This window comes from Dermacentor andersoni, chromosome 6 (assembly GCF_023375885.2).
Source record: "Dermacentor andersoni chromosome 6, qqDerAnde1_hic_scaffold, whole genome shotgun sequence".
NCBI lineage: Eukaryota > Metazoa > Arthropoda > Arachnida > Ixodida > Ixodidae > Dermacentor > Dermacentor andersoni.
The window spans coordinates 167,505,431-167,521,919 of NC_092819.1; the positions used below are offsets into that span (position 1 = coordinate 167,505,431).

Here is a 16,489-nt window from a genome sequence, read left to right on the forward strand (position 1 = left end):
ATTTCACATGATTTTGATTCGAAAAATGCGACTGGAGCAACGCCCAGGGTTGCGTGTGGCCAGGCTTTGTGGCACACGCCGCATAATTATTTTATGTAATAAAGAAAACTTGTACATTATAATATTGTTGACCTGTATAAACTCAACACTTCAGGATCCATTGGGTCGTCTAGGTCGCTGGGCACTATGTCTTCGAGAATTCAGCTACACAGTGGTGTACAAATCCGGTAGGCTACACCAGGATGCCGACTGTCTGTCTCAGCACCCCGTCGAGGCTCCTGACTTCAGTGATGGAACTGCCGGAATATTCACGCTCTCCGCCTTCCACTACACGGGCGAGAAGCAAGCACGTGATACAAGCATGCGCGACCTCACCAGTCGGCTCCGTTCTGACCCGTTAGGCCCCTCGCTTAGCTTGTTCCTCGTTTTGGACGACATCTTATACCGCCGTAATGTGCGCACAGAAGGACCTGAACTGCTGATAGTCGTTCGTTCTCATCTCCGGGCAGCTGTACTCGCGCAACTCCATGATGTCCCCGCCGCTGGCCACCTGGGTGTTTCCAGGCCCTACGACCGTGTTCGGCGACGACTTTCTTGCCTGGACTCTACCGTACCGTGCGACGTTATGTCGCTGCTTGCTAGCCATGCCAACGTCGTAAGAAGCCTGCTTTGCTTCGGGCTGGAACCCTCCAGCCCATTGATATACCACCGAACCGTTTTATCGTGTTGGCCTCGACCTGCTGGACCCTTTCCCTACTTCCACAGCTGGAAATAACTACATCGCCTTTGCAACAGAATATTCAACCCGCTATGACGCCACACGAACCATCCAGACCAGTTGTGCTACTGACGTCGCAGAGTTCCTGTTCCAAGACGTCATCTTACAGCACGGAGCTCCTCGCCACCTTCTCACAGACAGGGGCCGCTACGTTTTATCTCGGATTATTGAAAATATACTTCGCTCTTGTGCCACGAAACACAAGTTCATGACAGCATACCACCCTCAAACGAACGGCCTCACTGATCGCCAGAACTAAGCACTTACAGATATGCTCTCGATGTATGTCTCCTCAGACCATTGTCACTGGTACGCCGCGCTTCTATTTGTGACGCCCGCGTACAAGTCGTCACGTCTCGACACCGCTCTCTACTCCCCCTTCTATCTCCTGTTTGCTCGTGACCCGACATTGCCTTTCGACACTCTCCTGCCTACTGCTCTCGAGTCCCCGTCTGAGTACGCTCGCGACGCTATAGCTACAGCCGCCCAGGCACGTCAGATTGCCCACCGTCAATTTTCTGAGTTGCAGGCAAGGTAGAAGTCTCTTTATGACAACCATCGCCGTCCAATTCTCTGCCGGCGGCATCGTTCTCCTTTGGACTCCTTCACGGCGTGTGGGCCTTTCGGAAAGCCTGCTCTCCCGGTTCTCTGGCTCTTACCGTATCGTCCTGCAGCTCAGTAAGGTGACTTATGAAGTAACTCCTGCCGATGCTTCCCCGTCGTCCCCTTCAACTGATATCGTCCACGTGAGTCATCCCAAGCCATATCATGCGCTCACCATCTAGTAGGCGCCGAGTCGGTGCTTTCGCCGCCGCAGGTTATGCCACGGTGCGACGAGAGCGACAAAGACGTCGATCACTAACAAGACGAAGAAAACGACGTAGTGGGGTTAACCTTACACTCGGTCGTACTGGTTGTACCAGCCATATCTTCTGCAGAGTAAACACGGCCCCATTTAACTTTATATATCTGCCCGTTTCAATACATAAGCAGTTGAACTATTCAGTCGGTGCTCGAGGATACAACCAGTAACTGAAACCAAGTAAAAAATTAACTAAGTAGGATAAATAGCTGGTAAGCCCTTCCATGAAGAAAGATGGGAAGATATCTTAGCAATAGTCATCTACCCATGATTTATGCATGATAAAGTAGATTCTAAAGAATTTGGAGGACCCTTAAGCTTCGCCTTTTACAGTGAAACGCGTTAAACTTCAAAGATCCCTGACTGCGTGTCACGCTTCCTGGCAACTGCAGTTTTCTTGCAGATTCGCGGGGCCGAACGCGATCGCGCTGCAAGCAACTGAGCGGGCCGCGCCGCTCGGAAAAGGGGTATGTGTTCGAGTTTCCGCGTAGCAGAATTATGCTTTCTGGTATATTCAAATTACACTCAGATGCTATCATGTCTGCGGCGTTTCTGTCGTACTTTACTATTTTTGACGTATATTTAAGGAACTTGAATTTGAAGAATTCAGTTAGTTCCGCAGTGCATCTGCGCCATGCGGAGGGCCTGCGTGGTTGTGGTTCGCAATGATTTTTCGTCAAGCGACGTCCGATGCCGACGTCGGATTTTTTGCCACACGGGGTGCTTAAAAAGCGTACGACGTCAGTAATGCGAGAAAGGAACCTTGTACATTTCCACAGATCTGACAGCGTGCGTTTTTAGACGTAAGAGGTTCCTGTTATTTTCAAACAATAACAAAACGTATGAATGTCTGCTATGGTGGAAAAGCAATCGATTGCAATTGCATTGGCGGACATATTTAGGAAAGAAAGTACCACTGGAAACTGCAGCTCTACATTTGTATTGTCCTATATTTATTACATAGTTCAAATGCGTGACGCGGAATACGGGCATGATAATGTTATACTCGATGTAACAACTTTAAACGAAGTCCAATTTTCGTTGCTCTAGCGACTCCCACCCAAGCCTCGCTTCCGACTTTGTCGCACTTAATTGAGTGTCCCTGCCTGATGCACTCAGTACGTAACGGGCTGCCATTGATTCAACGTTTTCGAACTTACATTTGTCAACAGCTGTTGAAGGGTTTCCCACGTGACACTACCCGCGGCAACATTTATTTTGACAGAATTCCTTCAGGACCACTACACTGTACCTGTAAATTTTTGCTCGTTCTGGCGAGAGCGCATTCATGTGCTTTCCTTTGTATGGGACCTGTTGTTGGGTTGTTTGTACGTATGTATTACTAATAAATCAATTGCAACTACAGCGCGAATATTTTAAAGGTGCGCGAGATTATATGTCAATCGATAAATTTCCTTCAATAAATTTTTACCATGCTAATTTTGTACTCGGCTATCGCTATTTTTCAGGCGTCACCATTCATAGGGTACTTGACGCGCTTTGATGGGATTATCTGTCTATGTATGTTTCTATGTATCTATGTTCGTATCTAACCGTCTCCCCACCTTCCTGGGTCGCTGGGTAAAATGGTTAAAGGGGTAAGCGCATCGGGCATGTGTCGAGGGAATAGGGTTGAAACCAGCCGTTCGACCAACTTGGCTCACGGAGTATGCGGCAGTGTGCACGTCGCTCTTGAACGAACCTGTTTCACCCTGACGTGCGTCACTTCAGAGGCGGGAGCTCAAAAGAATACATTGCTGGGCCAGTTGCTGCTGTATACTTTGCAAGGTAAAGCACACGTAGGACGACAGAATGAAACGAAGACACATAACAGCCGATTGTTTACTGCGCATACTCAATACATATATATCATAGTGTATATGTATAGCTTTGTTATCCTGTTTTCTTGCGCAATAAACAATCAGTTGTTATTAGTGTCTTTGTTTCCTTCTGTCGTCTTGCATGCGTGCTCACTTGCGATTTACCTCAAGCCAATCGGTAGGTGCCGCAGGAACTATTCCGAGCCGATTTGGAGCACTGCGTGTGTGCCACTGCCTTCAATGAACTTCTTTGACGCCAACTTGGGTAACTAGGTATGTGCCACTGGAAATGCGCCGCACTATAATGACGATTCTTTAGGTTTCCCTATTGCTCAGCGGAATCGAACCCACTTCATAAGGATTTCTCAAGTGCAGCCACACGACTCTTTCGCAGGCTGCGCCACAAATGCTTTTCTTCCCTTTAATAGACTGGTTATATGCCGCTCTTCAGTGAACATCTTGTCAACTTGGATCGCTGAGTATGCCACTGCGTGGGTGGCAAGCTAGGGAACAATCCTCAGCGTTCGCAGGCACGCCAGGCTTGTTGTCTTGGAGGTCATGCGCGGACTTCTCAGCTACGCCACCACATGGCGCCACGTGTCCGGAAAGAAGCGCGAGAGAGGATCCTGGTCGTCGCTTGACGAGTTTCTCGGCGTCGGCACTCGCCGATGCACCATGCATTACGGAGTCCCCGCGCAGGCCATGGCTCCGTTTGATGGCGCCGAATGTTCTTAGCGAAACGCGTTACGTACACGCCTCATAAATAACTCGTTTCGACAGTGGCAATATGTTTTTTCGCTATGCTGATTTAATGCTGAACGCATTACCGTTGACGCTCATCATGGGATGGGTTCTGCCGATATTATTGTTTTCATTGTGTTTGTGTGTTTTAATGCTGTATTAACTTTCCCTCCTACTTGCGAAGGACGTTACTGGGTGCCAGTCTGTTTTCTCAGCAAAGGTGAGTACCCTAAACACTTCATTTAAAGCAAATCAAATGTATACATAATCTTCACATACAACTGCAGCTGCATACAACATGCATACAGACAACCGGTATAAAACTTTTTTTTTTCAGTAAGTGGGCAGATAATGGGAGTTGAATGGAGACCCACTTATGTAAACTGCTGATGAAGTATTAAAAATTTTCCTCTTTCTTGAAACAAAGGCTGGTTAGAGCTTCTTTCTGCGCTGAACCACTATATTCGCTACTTTTTCTTCGTGAATAAATAAGCGAATGTAATCCTTTGACTCTTCTTGTTTTTATTCATTCCACTTCGCCCACAAGAAAAAGAAAATCACTCCATGCATGTGCACTGAATGTTTCGGTGTAGCAAAATACGCGCAATGCTAACAAAATAGCCATTTCAATCCATGCAGGCCAGTTCTGATTATGTTTAGTTGTAGGATCTCAACTAAAAATATGCCTCGAAAATTTAATAAGCAAAGTTCCTACTTTTAGTGCTGCTATATATTCATGCAAAATGTTAAAGATTGCTGGTTTCTAAATATCTAGCGGAGAATAATAGGTATCAATGTTTTAGCTAGTTTTCTTGGTCGATAAAAGTCTTACAGCAAAGCTGTTTATGGTTACTCCCCGAGGAAATCGTGGCAGTGAACAAAAAACGCCTTGCGGCAAAGCCAACTTTCTCGCGAATGCTGCGTAGCTCTCACCTAATGCATGTATCATGAAAAAATCATACAGAAATTGGCCGCTAGGACCACTCTGTCATTACGCCGAGTTTCATTTACTTGGTAATGAGTTAGTTCACAGTAAAGTTGTGAACGTTACAGAATTCCCGTCTACTGTCAATACGTGGAGATTTCGGAGGCAGTACGGTTAAAGAGAACGGCCTTAACTCTTGCTTTATGAAAATTACATAAAAAGTTATATGAAAATTAGCCAGTACGATGAGTCTAAGATTGCGCTGAGTTTCACTTACTTTTCGTGATTACATAGTTCACAGTGAAGTTGGAAATATTGTGGCATTCTCGTCTGCTTTCAAGACACGGGCCTCTACAGGAGGGAAACGGACAGCCCCACTTTAGTCTTTCCACGTTTCCTTCAACTAATTAACTATAAAGTAAACTCAATCGCAACCTACAAATAAATCTGTCTTGTTTTGTTGGATGTCCGACAGGAAGACACGGCTCCTATCACTCAGTAATTCTCGGGGAGCACCATGGTGAAGAACAAAATTGTGAAGGATGAAAAAACCAACGTCACGGGCGGTCGCTGCGGGCAGAGCTGCAGTCTCAGCGTAGCGAGTACGGTGATCTATGCCGACAATAATCCACCGATTTCCATGGCCGCTGCATGAAAACAGGCCGTAGAGGTCAATGCCGACGCGGTCGAACGGACGAGACGGGCATGGTAGCGGCTGCAACGGTCCTGTGAAGCCCTGGGTAGGTGTCTTGCCTTGTTGGCATGTAGTGCAAGACTGAATGTACTTTTGCACAAAGTTGTACATGCCTCTCCAATAATAGCGCTGACGCAACCTTGTGTAAGTTTTGAGGACGCCGGCATGAGCGCTTAGGGGGTCAGCGTGAAAAGACGCGCAGACGTCAGAGCGCATATGACGAGGTATAGCGAGGAGCCATTTGCGTCCGTCGGGCATGTAGTTGCGGCGATATAGAATGTTGTCCCGCACGGAAAAGTGGGCTGCTTGGCGACGCAGTGCTCGTGTCGAAGGGACATCAGACGGAGCAGCAAGGTAGTCAAGTTACATTGCAAGGGCTGGGTCCTTGCGCTGCTCTGTGAGCATGTCAGTGATGGTGAACGGTGACAGGGTGGACGAGGAAGCTGACAAAGAAAGGACAGAATGGTGTCGGTTGTATGCGAAGGATGACGGCCTTAAGGAAGGTAAAAGGGTGAGAATCCGGTAGTGGCCTGAGTCGCGGTGTTGTAGGAGTAGGTGACAAACGGAATAACTAGGAGGTCCCAGTTAGAGTGATCAGGTGACGTATACATGGCGAGCACATCACCAAGAGTTCGAATAAAGCGTTTCGTGGTACCGTTAGTCTGTGGGCGATAAGCAGTACATTTACGATGAACAATAGCGCATTCAGCTAGTAGTTGTTAGCAGGTACAGCAGACTGGCGATACCCTGGCGGGACAAGAAGCTCTCGTCCAGCAAGTACGTCGAGCAGCCATGGCCAGTGGAGTCCTGGAATGAGGACACCGCCCACTCGGCTTCAAAAGGAACCCCCTCGATGGTCCGAATAAACGTTTTCTCTCTTTCTCGCGATCGCATGGCGCGAGCCTTGCTCTCTTCGCTCCTCCTCCAAACCCGGATCACGTGTTCTAGCCTATCCCCTCAACTCCTTCCTCCGCGCAGCACCGCTGTAGTGACACTCGCCGCTACCGTCCACTCCACCCTCACCGTTGCTTCCCCTGCTGTCGCGGCACTGCCTCGGTGCCGGCGGCGGGCACTCCATGTCCCCTCGCGCGTGATCCACAGCTCTCCACTCCTCCGTCTCCGCGTCGCTCTCAGCCGTGTCTTTCACTTCCCCGTTTGCGGGGCGGGTATGAGTGGCATTTGTCATGGTCATGGTCGCTTCTGGCAGTGCTTGCGCCTGGCTGTTTTTCTCCCGCCTCCGCTATCACCCTATACCTCCCCTTACCTGGCGCAGTGCCATTGCAGCGAATCGAAAGACGGTTATAGCGTTCCGTCCTCTTACTTACTTCTACTTCCCACCGCAACCTTGTGCGGCCACATTGAGGCCTGTGTGTGAGTGAATGAGTGTGTGACCTCTACTCAATACCCCTATTCTCCACCTGTCCTCCATCCCACCTTTGAAGAAACATTAAAAAATAATTGGTAATCCACTCCCTGTCCGCGGCGTTGACCTGCTATAAGATGGCGCGATGGCACGTCACCCGTGCGCGGGCTCGATAGCGGCGGATCGCGGTGTGTGCTGCCCAGCCCTAAACGCACAGCCACCTCCATTCGGCACTGCGTGTTCTGTATGTGCTTGCGTTTTGTTGAAATGAGGCGGCCGCTGCGCTCAAAGATCGCATTACCAAGAAGCGTAATCGTAGGCCAATTTCTTGTAATTCTGATAGCTCTTAAGATGATCTGTGGATTAGCGCATCTTTACAATATATTTCGGCGCATTTCGATATTTGCATAAGCATCACGCAGCGTGTTCTCCTTGTGCGAGCGATGACTGGTGCCGCACTTGTACCTTCCTCTTTCAAAATTATTGCACAGCTTCCATACACGGAACTTGGGATGCTAGAATCTTCGGGAACGTACTTCGGTAAAGGTGTGCAAGGACTAATGTGGCTCGACACTCCTCACTTTAGGGCAAGAGTGGGGGAGGGGGGAGCTCCTTTCAGCAATGCCACGAATAATCCTAATAAGCAAAGAAAGCATGCTGTGCCAGAAACGAGTGTTCTAGAAAAGTTGAACTGATTTTGCCTCCGTCTTTTGTCGACATCCAAATTCTCATGACGGATGACCCCCGGCCAGTGACTAAACTGATATAGCTCCGAAACCTGTCCTATGCTTGAAACATGTCGCAGGAAACTGAGCATAAGGGCCCTGTGAAAGAAAGTGCATAATGTACGTTCAGCGTTATAGAGGAAAAGTCTTCAGAACCATTCAACAGGCAATTGTTCTGGGCAGGTTGCCATGATTATTCGAACGCAGCCGCTTTGAGTTACTTTTAAAAAATATTTCTTCATGTCCTCACGCTACGCGTCCTTTGTGCATTACTCTGTCCTTTCCCCAACCTCAACTCACGCTCCAGCTGCCGATTGACACATACTTCTCCTGCATTTACTGTTTATCGAGAAAAAAAAAACTTGGAGCTATTTGTTATTTGTCTCAAATGTGCCATTTGTTTCTAGATGATAAAAGAAAGTGCATTACAAATAGTAAGACAGATCCGCAACATGCTCGTGAAGAAATTCGTAATGGTGCCGTGTTAGCAATTTTACAGCTCTGAATCAAACTCTGCTGGTCTTACATGTTGTAGCGCGAAACAAAAACAAATATGAAAATAGTATATACATATTCAGTATAATGTGCTAAATATTTAGCGGCGCATTACCATAAGCAGAACTATGCAGACAATTTACTAGGTATAGCATTGTTTTCGACTAGCATGTATACCCGCTGAATGGAATAGACAGGAAGTTGTTTTTACTCGTATGCGAGAGATGTGGATCTGCTGCTCTTCATAATCTGTTTATTATTCACGTAGAACTGTTGCGACAAAAATTACTTCGGTAGAGTTGTGTTGCGCTCAGCAAACAAACATGACCTCTGTAGCAATTTTCTATATATAAGAGCCCAGACCGGCCAGCTTCTGTCACCAGCAAGGCTACACCTCATCAACCCGCACTCATACCCGAGCCCTAAGTGCCCGGCATGCCCGGCCAGAGGTACGGCCGAACATCTTCTGTGGAGCTGCTCGGACTTTGACACGGTCCGAGAAAGGGCACTACGCTCCCTGGGCGGGAACCGACCTGGCACCCTGCAGGAGTGGCTCGACCCGCCATCGCACATTGGGCTCAAGGACGCAGTCCAGCTTTGGAGGGCTTTCTTGGACTTTTTAAGGGACAAGGAAGGGCCGCGCCGCCTTTTTGCAGAGCCGACCTCGGGACCACTCCACCTCGAGGAAGAAGAGAGCACCGGTCCCCCTCCCCCATAGAGCACCCCTTTTCTGCCGCAAGACTTGGCCTATTAAACGCAGAAATAAAGACGTATTAAAAAAATTGTAGGAATCTGCCTTTGTAGTTATAATCGTACGCCCATTGGGTATGAATAATGAGATACTCGGCTTTACATTGTGTTCTGTATGAATGCCATATGTTAGTATTAAAAGCAGTGAATAAACCAAAATTTTCTGCTTACTAATGTTTTGCCGAAACAAACTAGCCGCGCGCCATGGCGTACTGGCTCGCGCATCTTGAACAGAACAAGTCTTCACATAGAGGCATTGTACACATGCTCTGAGTATGAAAAAAAGATAGAATCCAAAGCGTGGCGAAAACAAGATCTGAACGACGAAAACAATGTGGAAAAGTAACTGTAGCGGTGCTGGTTTCCGTTGGCGCCAGCAGAGAAAGCCGTTGTGCTCGTCGAGCGCATAGCACGCAGCGAGCAGGACGTTTCCCCTTCGCGCATCAACAAAACTGTTGCTGTGGCCGCATGCTTCACTTTCTTTTTTGCTTTTTCTTCCGGAAGTTTGGCCTACCAAATACCAGGAGAGAAATTGGTGCTCGTGACGTAATGCTCGTTTACCTCGCGAGTGTACCCGCCGTCGTAGCCGTGCCTCCGGCGTTGATCTGCCACGTGCCCCACACGCAGTAGCACATTAGAGAGCTTGAGATTAGGGCACGCAAGCGGCTTGCGTACGCAAGAACTAGGGATGACGGTACTGCGCATGCGCAGACCGAAACGTAGGGGTCTGCGATGCGCTGTACCATGGCCCCTAGTACTTGCGTACGCAAGCCGCTTGCGTCCCTTATCTCAAACTCTCTAGTTTTGCGCGCATACGGGACGTCCTTGCTTCACTGCCGTTAGCGTTTAGCTGAAGCTGCTAGGCCGGCGTTCTGACAACACGAGGGGCATGACTGCGCGATGTGACGGACACGGTGCTTCGGTTCCGAAACCACGGACGTGCAAGTACTTTTCCCGTACCATGGCTACTGCGTGTGGTAAAACGATGGCACAAGCCGACAGGGTCCCCATAGCGTGTCTCGTCTGCACAGGCTGTTTCACAATTCGTTCCAGCAAGCAAAGTTGTCGAACTTGAGGTCTTACAATACAACTTTTGTGCACCAGTCTCTGCGATTGGAACACGAACACACCTAGACATCTCTCGTCATCTGGCATTCAAGCTCTGACGAAAAGGGAAACCATACGCTTAATGGGAGTAATGTTCTTCAGAGAACATATTAAACCAAACGATTCAGTATTTATATGTGCAATTATCATTGAGGGCAAAAAATCGCATGGAGTGTTCACAACGCGCCATGCGTCTGAACGCACTGTCTTGCAAGCAGGAAATTATTAAGGCTGTTCTATTCCTTTTAGTAGCATGCGCCCGTGGCCTCACGGTTGGAGCATCGAGCAGTTGTGCTAGGCGTCCTCTGTTCGAATCCTGCAACCGGACAATTAAATTTATGTTTATTTCTTAAAGACGAACTCTTTCTTAGAGCCGTAACACAACTTTTCCGTATCGCGTATGCCTATGTCTTGTTACTATGCTATCCCCGCCCATCCCCGAGATAGGGCAGCCTAAGAGCCCCTTTATATTCCAATCCCGGAAATAGTACACACTAAAACATCTTTCGTGGCCGATCCCAGAGATTCTGCAGCCTAGAACCTCTTTCCTCGGCCGATTCCGGAGATAGTGCAGCCTAAAATCTTATTAGTGGGCCGATCCCGGAGACAGTTAAGTCAACGACCTCTTTCGTAGGCTGATCCGGCAGATAGTGCGCCCTAGAACTTCTTTCGTCGCCCTTTTCCGGAGATGATGAAGCCTAAGACCTCCTCCGTGGGCCAATCTAAGAGAATGCAGTTTTATAAAAGCTTTCTTGGGCCGATCCCGTAGATAATGCAGCCTAAAACCTGATTCTTGGGCCAATGCCAGATTATTCACAATGAAACCTTGTTCCTGGGCCGATTTAGGGAGATTGTGCAGCCCAAAACCTAATTCGTGGGCCAATCCGAGATTCCGGTACAAAAAAAATTGTTGAGAATTCACTGAAATATCATTGGTCAATGTTGAGCTTTTATTGAGTAATTATAGAGTGTTCGTTGGAGAATTGTTGCGTGGAGTGATGAAGGCTCTTGAACATTGCCCACTGAAATTTAATTGAAACACCATTGGATATCTCAATGTTGAATAATTGTTAAGCTATCATTGAAAGTTCGTTGTGGTTAAACGTCCCGTTGTGTTCGTTTTGTTGAATGGTTGTTGGGTTACCATTGATTTTCCGTTGAACTGATGCTGTGGTAATTCTGGTGACTTGTTGTTGAGTTATTATTGCCACAGCACTGAAAAGTACATTGTGGCCCAGTTGAGATGGCATTGAGATTTCAGAAGTCGCCATTGAAATATGATTGACGTTTCGTTGGGCTAGTAGATTTTTATGCAAATATTGAAATTGCTTTGCTGTTCACACTTGCATGCCCAGGTGTCTGCTCATAACTTTCCCAAACACAAACAAAAGCAAAAGAGAGACTGATCAATTTGAAGTACCTTTATTTACACTACAGATGCGTGCACATGAAACATTATTACAGTACATAAGGCACCACTACATCGAACCTGGAGATATAGGCTAGTACCTACAGCACTCGAGCAGTGTAAATACATCTGAAAAAACCTATACATATGAATTCAATCAAAATGATATTTGTGGTCTTCACTTTCGACTTAAGTTTGTGACTAGAAGGCAAACCGACTCAAAAGGCAGGGCTTAAGCATATCCCTGTAACAACCAACTCTGAACACATGAACACTTGAAGCTGCTTGTGTGTGAATGCACAAAAGACATCCGAATATGTTAGATTAAAGTGTTTCGCACACTTACACATCACAGGAAGAGCTACGGCTGACTGTGAAAAGGCAAAATAACAGACATGAAACAAATAATTTCACGTAAATATATACAAGCTTTAGCACACGTCTTTCACCACGATTAAAATTTAATGAAGTACCAAAGTAGACTTGCCTGAGCTTTTTGTCTTCGAGATGTATTATTTTTATGTTGCCCAATTATTTTATAAAATAACATCACTCAACTTAGCTATTAATTGACGAGACATCATTTAGAAAGTTCTCGGGCATGGTGAACACCTGAATATGTTTCTGACGAGCCAGATTTGCTTTCTTCAGAAATAAACTTGTAATACTTTTGTGTAATAAATGCAGCTTATCTCTCTGGCACAAGTCAAGAACAAACTACACCGTTTGATTATGTTAATTTGGGGTACAGAAGAGTTTGTTGGCATCATTTCCTGAAGTTAGTGAGCTCATTTTCAAGTAATTTTTCTGGACTTGCACAAAGCTAATTAGAGCACTTTTTGGGGCCTTTTCCTCTATACCAAGCAACTAAGTGGTATCTCATTCAATAAAGAGATAAGGCAAGGCTACCTTGCCTTATACCTTGAACGATACGAGAAAAAATAATTTAGCACAGAAAATTGGTAGTAACACACAGCTAACACAATTCCAAACAGCCAAATAAATGGTCACCTGCACTTGCAGTATCAAGTCCCCAAGAAATAGTCATAAAGGATGAGAAAAGGTTCCAATCACAGGACAGCCAGATTGGTGAGACCGTGAAAAACGCAAGTAAATGCCTATACGAAACACCAATGACCTCATTTGCGCAGGTAAAATGTTATTAAAATGCTACCGGAATTTTGTTGCATAAAATACATAAAAGTTGCATAAAAATTGGGGCAAAGCCGTAACAAAGACGGAGGTAGATACAGTACCCATGTTGAAAAAAAATTACATGTGATATACATGCATATTTAAGCTCACGACAATTTTTTCTGAAATATATACAAAAAGAACACATGCTCTTACCGCATAAAAAAGGTTCCTGCGCCTGGAGAATGCAGCACAGTACAAAGCAGCGTCATGGGAATCAAAAAGTAGAGCTTAGTATGTTTAAAAACTACGAATGCTTGCATACCTACAAACAGGCATGTGACATGTCATGCCTTGAATGGATGAAATCCATAAATCTTGTACACAAAGGAAGTTACCATCACTCTTATTGGCTTCCTCAGGGGACTCCTTGAAGTTGAACTAGAAAAATGTACATCAGTGTTAAAACAAAGAGAAGACAAGACCCTATAGCGTTCTTCCTGAAATAAACAGCGCAAATAACTTCATGTATCCACTCTATGGACACTTTGCCAATTCGGAGTACATTTATACTTGACAACCACCCAAACAGAGACGAGAAGGATGAATTAAGGTAGGAAGACACATGAACGCTGACTCAACTAGAAGTTTATTCGTGAACACAAAGATTTTAAACACACTGGCCAACTTCACAAAGAAAAAGCCATGGATGCGGAGCAGAAAGAGCCCGACACAAATAAAAAGGGCCGAAAGGCGTCCTGTAGAATAAACATGTGCGTCAAAAACTCACAAAAACACGAAAACTGAAAGGTTTGTCCTGTAAGTGATATTAACGAGAAGTACTGCAGCAACTCATTCCCACTAAGGGTCACAGAAATCTTGCTTACGAATTTTTCTTCGTGATCAATAAATAATGCTTCCATAAGCCCTCTTGGGTTCTCGTCTTTGTGATGAAACAATCGTTCTTTCTGCTCTTTACCGCTACACCAGAGGGGTTCCAGAAGCAATATTTATTGACCACAAAGGAAACAAATGCACAACCAAGTTATCTGTTGCCCTCAGTGCAAAAATGTTGCAGTTCTCAAAAGAGTATTTCTCGTTGGGTAGTATCACTTATCGGACAAATCTTTCGCTTTTTCGAAAGATTTGTCCGATAGTTCTCGTTTTTCACATACGTTTATTCTACATGACATGGCTTTTTCATATTTTTTTACTTGTCGCACGTGGCTGTTTCTGCCATGCATGCCCGGCTTTTTACCTTTGTCAAGTTGACCAGTGTCTTTAATACCTCTGTCATCAAAAGTCAACCTTTAGTTGAGCTTGCACTCGTGTGTGCTCCTACCAATTTCGTCGTCCGTCCTCCACCTCTGTTCGTGCTGCTGTTTACAGTATGCACGTATCACTTGGTTGGGCTGGTAAACATTCCCACAAACAAAAGTAAATGCCTCCCCTCAAAAGGTAGCCCATCCTTTACAACTAAACGCCAGAGCAAATCGAAAGTAAGCCTGCACAGCGTCTATGCGGCAGCTTGTACACCACAGAACAGCACAAAACATAGTTGAAAATCCCACTTGATGGAGAGTGGCAACAGAGATGCGAGCTTGCTAGTGAATCAGCCACATATCAACGGGTGTCTCTTGCACTACGCCAAAGTGCTCTTGACATAGAACACTTTAGCACCTGGGAATTAGCTGCATGCGTAATCTGTGAGAAGGGAATGTGTGGACAGAAAATGTGATTACGTGGATTAAGAATCTGCCATACACTGCACATAACTGCGCAAGGAATAGAAGTACGCACTATACTGACGAGCAAACATTTGCGACTCTTTACAAGTGCCGTCGAGAGAAGGAAGAAATGGGTTGCTACCGTAAATCTTAGCTAAAACACGCACAGCGATGTTTCACAGCGCGGAAAATATTCCCGGCTCTCTCGCAGAACCAAAGACCACGGGACAGTGCATAGCCGATACCAAGCAGATATCGAATCTTAGGGTAGGAGTCCAGCCGCAGGAATGACCTAAAGATACGCCGAGAGCGATGCGAGCGTGAGCGTGCCTGTACTAGTGCGAACATGTACTACATGTAGCGCTTCTTTGAAGCTAGCCGCTCAAGCGTGGCTCCGATAATCCCACGCGGTTTGTGTGTAGAACGTCGCGTACACGCCCTTGCGCGTTTTGCGCGGTAGCGTCTGCGCAGTGAGCTAGCTTCATGCATGAGTCATTCTTCGCCGCGCAAACGATGCTCGAGTGCGACGCTTAGCTCGAGGTGGCAACGCGCCGATTGGCGTTCCTTTCGCTTCTGCAAGCAACGCACATTCGGATCGGTCCGACTCAAAGAGGCAGCAGAGAACGGTGGCATGTTGCGGTTATCGCCTATTAAAATTGTACAGTACGCCTTCAACGGCAACGCGCCGCGCAGATAAAAATGTTTACTGCGGTTGTTTTGGCCGTGATAGGCTATAAGGCGAGCCCGTCGGCGGCTGGGTTCTTTGCCGACGTCGTCACCACACCTCCGTTCATTTGCGCTGTGTTACCGTGCACAGTCCCCGCGCGGAAGCTGTGACTAATCGGTTGGCCCTTCTCCGCAAATCCCAAAGAGGCGAAATATAGTTTGCGGTGCACCGCATCATTAGCCGCAACCTAAATCGAGGCGCGCTTAACCACTACGGCACAAAAGGTCATCACATTAACCGTATGGTATACGATGAGCCACTACGGATTAAGGTGGTTAAAAGGTAAACAAAAACCCGGGGCACTACGGATTGAAAAAAAGGTGATTCTGATGTCCTACGTGCCAAACCAACGATCTTATGAGGCAGGTCGTAGTTGGGGACTCCGTATTAAATTTGACTGTCTGGAAATTTTTACGTGCATACAATGCACAATGCACGAGCGCTTTTGCATTCCGCTCCTTTGAAATGCGGCCGCTGCAGGGATTGTATACACGACCTCGAGCCCCAAATTGCCACGGCGGCCGCCATAGTTACGAAATGCGTAAGCGTGAAGTGCAACTAAGTGTGGTGCAAGCGTAGCACAGCTGCACACCTGCTGTACAATTATTTGTCGCGGTTCTCCTCAGCTCGTAGTGTCTGCCTAAATACCTTGAAATGCAGCGCGCCTCTCACGTATCGGAAAGCGATAACAAGCGCTCAGACGGCCCACCTGAGCCCCTATGAAAGATGACGTGGCCACTGTACAAAATTATCACTGCGCAAAGAAGCTCATCCTTATGTTTCGATTGTGTTCACTCATACAAATTATAATATAATATAATAATATTTGGGGTTTTACGTGCCAAAACCACTTTCTGATTATGAGGCACGCCGTAGTGGAGGACTCCGGAAATTTTGACCACCTGGGGTTCTTTAACGTGCACCTAAATCTAAGCACACGGGTGTTTTCGCATTTCGCCCCCATCGAAATGCGGCCGCCGTGGCCGGGATTCGATCCCGCGACCTCGTGCTCAGCAGCCCAACACCATAGCCACTGGGCAACCACGGCGGGTCTCTCATACAAATTAAGGAAACGTTATTAGACAGGAACAAATGAAGCAATGCAATTTTACGCACGTGGGGCGCCGCTGCCTCTTCGCCTACCATTGTTTCAAACGAAGTGACGGCGGCAGCGAGAGTTAGTATCCCGTGCTTGTGCTCCGGGGCATGCGGTTTGCTTGAAGAAAGTGAACG

The 16,489-nt window shown here is 46.8% G+C and overlaps 1 protein-coding gene across 3 annotated transcripts in view; it reads right to left on the bottom strand.

Moving 5' to 3' along the window:
* The window catches only part of LOC126523413 (solute carrier family 41 member 1-like), a 474,589-nt gene that overhangs the window by 435,823 nt on the left and 22,277 nt on the right, over nucleotides 1-16,489 (bottom strand). The gene's annotated exons all lie outside the window — the stretch shown is intronic.